The sequence below is a fragment of the Calliphora vicina genome, chromosome 3 (assembly GCF_958450345.1).
Source record: "Calliphora vicina chromosome 3, idCalVici1.1, whole genome shotgun sequence".
Taxonomy (NCBI): domain Eukaryota; kingdom Metazoa; phylum Arthropoda; class Insecta; order Diptera; family Calliphoridae; genus Calliphora; species Calliphora vicina.
The window spans coordinates 106,426,526-106,433,032 of NC_088782.1; positions in this window are offsets into that span (position 1 = coordinate 106,426,526).

Consider the following 6,507-nt stretch of genomic DNA (forward strand, 5'->3'; position numbering starts at 1 on the left):
TTTAAAAAAAAAATAAAATTTTGGAAAAAATCTTTTTTAACCCAAATTTTTTTTTTCACAAAAATTTTAAATAATTCGAAAAAATATTTTTTAAAAATTTTTGTTCACCAAAAAAATTTTCCAAAACATTAAAAAAAACAACTTTGAAAAAAAATTAATTTTGTTTACCTAAAAATATTTAAAATTTGTTTTTATACCCTACACCACCATAGTGGGGAGGGTATTATGCGTTTGTGCAGATGTTTATAACGCCCAAAAATATTAGTTTGAAGATATTTCGATAAAATATGGTACATATTATTTATTCAGCCCAAGGACCAATGGCTGAAATCGGTCCATTATTTAACCTAGCCCCCATTCAAATGTCCTTCCGAAATTGGACTTTATCGGTCATAAATGTTTAATTTATAAATGTATCTCCACAAATTCCGCTCCAAATAAGTTTTATATACACAAAAATCATGTCACCAAATTTTGTTACGATCGGTCCATAATTAGTCATAGCTCCCATATAGACCCGCTTCCGAAAATCACTTTATCGTGCATAAATCGCTTAAAAATGTTGGTATACAAACAAAATTCAACATAGTAAACTTTCATAGAGACATAAATCACACGACCTACTTACATGGTAATCGGTCCATAATTGGTCATAGCTCCCATAAAGGCCCACTTCCGAAAATCACTCAAAAATATAAATTATTGAAATTTTAAAAGAAAAATGTTTTTGCTCTTCTACTTAGTGTAGGGTATTATATGGTCGGGCTTGACCGACCATACTTTCTTACTTGTTTTAAGTATAAATTGGTGAAGGGTATATAAGATTCGGCACAGCCAAATATAGCTGTCTTACATGTTTTTCTATATCACTGTGCACCGGTTAAATCTAGTTAATTGATCTAAATTGATAAAATTTTAAAATTAATTCATTTCTCTTTGAGTGTTACTTTTAGCTATAAAAAATGCAACATTTATATTTCCTTAAATTTTTTACATTTAATATTTACTCGCATTAAATGTTCAGTTTGTTAGTTTTCTAATTCTTTTTGTCTGACTCAAAAACCAGACCAGTAGCCGTTTAAATTTAAATATTTTGAATTATGTATGTAAAAATGTTTTATTATTTTTTTTTGTGAATTTTGTTGTCTACATTTTACAGCAGGTGCCAGATGGTAGTACTCGTATTTAGTAGACTTGTAAATTTTTTTTTCGTCATCATCGTTTTTATGTGTTTTAATTAGCATTTTATTTTTATGAAACTTGAACAGAAATTCTTTGCTAAAAATAATGTTTATTATCATATGTACGTTAAAATTGTGCAAAAGATGAGGAAATCTCTCAACGGTCAGACAGACGAATACAAACTAATTTAAATATGACAAATTAAGAAGCAGTTAAAAAAAGCAAAAATAATTTGGAGGTGTGACACATTTAAATTTAGACAATTACTCAAATTAATTTGGAGCTACTGTGTAAGATGGAGTAAAAAATACCGTACTGTTGGGATGTTTGGAATTTGTTACATAAATTATTTAAAGAATTAAAGTAACAACCGAATGATTTCCAATCTATCAACCGATTTGAGCTTCTGATCCTTGACCACTTTTCACCTGTATAATCTGGCTGGACTTTTGATATTTTTTGTTAAATGTCAGCAGGCAACTGTACTAAAAAATTTAATAGATTTTTGAACTTCAACATTTCTGAAATGTCAGCTGTAGGGTATTCAAAATATGTAGGTCTATATATTAGTATAAAACATTTAAAGGGGTTGATCAACCGTTAACTAGTCTCTTTGTAGTGAATAAGGTGGATGGTGTCATTGTTTTTAAACGTTAATTAACCTTGGCAGTGATTTTAATGCAAAACAATGATGTGGAATGGAATACAAAAATTTCTGTTACCGATTGCATACAAAATTAGATAGTGAATTTTTAAAAAAATATTCAACAACATAAATTGCCTCCTTGTTTTTGCCATAAAATTATAATAAATCATTTATTGTCATTAAAAAGTTCGGTCATTAAAGTGGTTTTTTGCGCAAAACTTTTCATTTTAAGTATTTAAATATTTAAATTACCAACACTTTATGCAAATTGTCTATAAATCTTGTGTTGTAGCAATAAAGTTGTTCTTTTGTTGTAAATCGTAAATTTTAACTTAAATGCTAATAATTTTTATGAACTAAATAACAAATTAGTTATAAATTAGAGATGATAAATTTACATCTTTATGGCTGGAATATGTTGAACTGTGCAAATGAATTGAGTATTTATAAATGGGAGTCCTAAACATTTTGCAATATGGGGTGGTTCAGAGAGCAGTAGATTACAAAATAAATGGTAATAAATATTCATATTTTAATTTACAGAAGCAAAATAGATCTGGATTGGTTAACAACTCGCGGTTAATTGGCAATCAATTTCGTTTTCTTGCCTTCGATAATTTTTCGTCTCGTTCTGGCGCGTGTGTGATGTAAGTCTTCGTATAACGGTTCATGTTCTACGTCGATTACACCTACCGCGTGTCTTTTAATTTGTATAAACCCTGGTGGAGATCATAAAAACTCGAAGTAAGAACTGTAGGAGTACCATTATCACTCTTGATTTTAATAACAAAGTATAAGCGTTCCAGCTTCCTATATGAAGATATAGATCGAGTAGGGACTTACTTTAATTGACGTGAGATAACCTGGGCTCTCTTGAATATACGGCTGTCAGTCGGCAGACTGGTTTTAGCAACTGATTGTCGATTGGCAAAGAAGCATTACGCTTGAAATAACGGAATTTTTGTCACTCAGCCACAGAACTTCGCATGTTTTCCAGATTTGATATAGTCGGAGTTCTTAAGTTTAGAGTTGGGCATAATCGTTCTTTTTACTGATTGCTCGTTTTTGTTCAGAACAAATAAATGAACAAGTTCGTTCTTTTTGTTCAGTTGTTCACTTCTATTCTGTGGTGTTTGACTGCACTAAGTGAATGAACAATTGCTCTCTTAATGTTTTTGCAGTGAACAAAACGAACAGGTCACTTCTGCTTTTGGAAAAAGAATTTGATTTTACTAATAAAGAACGAAAAGAAAGAAGAAGAAGAATAATTATATCAAGTTCAAACAACATAAATTCCATTTAAAAGCGTTTTCAAAATATAACTTTCATATAATGACAGATGACCAAAAGGAATAAAGTGAAAAAAAAGAACAATAAAGAACAAGATGATTGAACAACTTCACATTGTTCATTTGACTGAATTGTTCAATTGAACTTGTTCGTTCATGAACAACCCAACTCTACTTAAGTTTGTTAATAAAACGAAAGAATATACACTCGAATTTCTAATATTGGAATAAAAATACATCTTAAGATGACTGGACTGCAAAAAGAGTCCTCCTAGATATCACAATCTTAGTCTTCACTCATGTTTATAAGGCGAATGCGATCATCGGTGTGATAATTTTCTCTGATTTTTTTTTTCAATTACCCTCTTGGGGGCATAAAGCATCTTCATTTTACAATCTTCCCATGTAAGATTGCACTGCCCTAGTTCTTGGAGTATCGTGCGTCTCCATGTATTCTTTGGTCGACCACGGCTTCTTGAACCTTGAGGTTCAAGAAGCCGTACTTGTTATACCGTCATACTTGTTATACCGTCATACTTGACGACTTGTTATACCGTCAGGATTCTTTCTGATAGTATGGTCGATCCACCTCCATTTCCTACATATTATTTAAGTTGAATAGTAGAAGCTTTCTGCCAATTCAACTGGTTGGCTTTGTAGCATGATGCTGTCGGTGATTAGGTTTTCTTGATATTATCTCAAGTCCAACATTGCGTGCTAATCTTTCCAAATCTTCTACTTTTTCTTGCATGTTTGAGATCTTCTGCGAGAGTAGACAAAAATCATCCGCATAATCCAAATCCTCGACTTAACGAGAGAGGCTCCATTTTATTCCTCTTCTCTCTAAACTGACTTTCGCTCATGATGTCATGACATCCTTGTTTTATTCCAGCGTTTGTATGAAATGGTTGGCTTATATTCCCGTTGTGAAGAACTGATAGTTCTGCATCCTCGTACATAGCTCTGATGGTTCGAGTTATTTCTGGGGTACTCATTTTCTTCTCAATGCTTTCCATATGGCAGTCCGTCTGATGGTAGACATTGTTCTATTATAATGCGTAGAATGTTGGCCTGGTCTATGTAGCTCCTGTTTGGCCGGAAACCTGCCTGCTCATTACGTAGAATGTTCTCCATTTTAATTTGAAGCCTTCTCTGTATTATGACTGCTAGTATCTTGTATATGGTGTTAAGCTGATTAATTCCTCTCCAGTTGCTGCAAGCTTTCAAGTCGCCACTTTTCGCTAACTTAACGATGATGCCATTCTTCCAATTTGTAGATAGCCTTTCCTCCTCCCAGACTGATGTGATGTGTGGTCGTAGAAGTTCACCTGATTACCTTGTCCTTTTGATATCTCTCCGACTATCCAATACTTGATATGGCTTGTATTTTGAGTTAGACAATCAAGCAGCAATTTCAGTTCGTAGGACAGGTTATCCTTCGCTTTACCAAAGGTTTTTTATGTACGTGATTTACCAATACCCACCCGGGTGATACTGCACTTCTATACATATATCCGATGAACAAAATTTTAAAAAATCGAAAAAACCTTATAAAAAGTTTAAAATGTTTTTATTAAATATTATGGAACTCTAAAATTTGTTGATTGAGTCTAAATTTTATTTAAATCGAAACAAAATGAAAAAAATGATTAAGCTAACAAAAACCGAGTGGTCACCCGGGTGGGTATTGGTAAAGCGAAGGTTAAGTTGGTGTACTCATATGCCCAGCTCTCTTATGGATATGTTCTTTAACTTTTCCATAAGCCTAAAAACCATGGTCGCCTAGGTTAAGAACGAGTTCTCTCAATATAATTTCTTATCGATTTCCAAAAATATTCTAGGTTTGGCATAATGTGTAATTCGACAAAATTTAGGACAGGGACACAGGTAATGTTGTGGTGTTTTGCCACTTACTCACACGTTTTATATATCGTATTGTCGGATAGACCAATACGGGCCAGATGAGCTTTTAACTCCGTTTTTTGTTTATTCTGGTTCAGAATTCCCTTTGTTTTGTTTAAGTTTGGGTTTCCCTAAAGGATATCAGTCGTTCTGCCTACTGTAGAGTTCTGACATTCTCGGACATGTTATTTTATTGCCCACTCGTTTAGTTCACTCTAAATCCTTGGAAATGCTTTGGTATTTTTCAGATTGATCCCCTAACGTATAACTTCGTTTCGTTTCGGATATTGCTCGTGATCCATATTTTCTCTAGATTTTCTCAATTGTAGTACGAGTTAAATTCATTCTTGCATTGTAAACGTGTCGAGTTTTAACGTTTATAATTAATTAGGGTTTTTCTAACTGGTTGACTATTCGTAGAAATACGAGCTGGAGTTTTGTTATCAATCCTTTTTAACCATTTAATGACAAATAATCACCATGATCTAAGTCTAAAAAACAGTACTGTGATCTGAAAAACGAAGGTATTTACCTATTTTTCGGCTTAGTTTGTAGAATCCCATTCCCGTTGGGTGAACTATTTTTTAATCATCTTTATAAATTGGTTTCTTGGTTATTCCTTACTATTATTACTTCATCCCACTCTTCTCCACTGGTATTATTATCATTCATTAGTAATATTATCCTCTGGTAGGATATTTATTAGCCTTTCCATGGTACATGGTTCCATGATCATTTATCAGCCACTCTTCCATTACCATCGATCTGGTTGCATCAAAGACTGCTTCATATTTCAGCTGTATTTCGATCGATAGTATCGATAAAATATTCTCAATACATTTTGTCTGTATTTTTTGAAGAGGATTTATATTTACCTTATTCTCTTAGGATGTCCACATTCGTGTATATCCAGTATGTCATCTACTACTCAGCTATCAATGTGGTCCTTTCAGTATAGTCTCCAATCGAGTACTACTCCAAGGTTTTTGACTTTCTTCGTAATTTGTTTGGAATTATCCGCTTTCTAGTGAAAATACAAATTATCGGGGTTTACATTTAATCCTCTCTATGGCCCTACCACCTTGTGGGGTTCCTTTGCATATTCTGTTTATTAGGTTTGTGTCATTTGCCTCACAATTTATCCATCTGTTTCCCAACATATGACCTGTCCAAGCAATTGTTACCTGGTCACCATTTATACATTTTTATTTTATATCTATTGGCTGCTGATTTGATTTGAGCCTTTTATTGCATATAATTTTTCTGCATCAATCTCGGTTGCCTTTTATTACCATGGTTTCCTAAGGGTCAGGCAATAACCGCACAGTGGTATAGAACAAAAATAGAGGGAAATAAATATGTAACTTCTAAACGGTAAGTCCAATTTGAATGAAATTTCACATGCACAAAGAGGAAGGAATTGTCGAGTTTAAGTTTTGAACTTGGACCTCATGGGCCCTCCAGGGGCGCGACCAAGGGTTCTCAAGG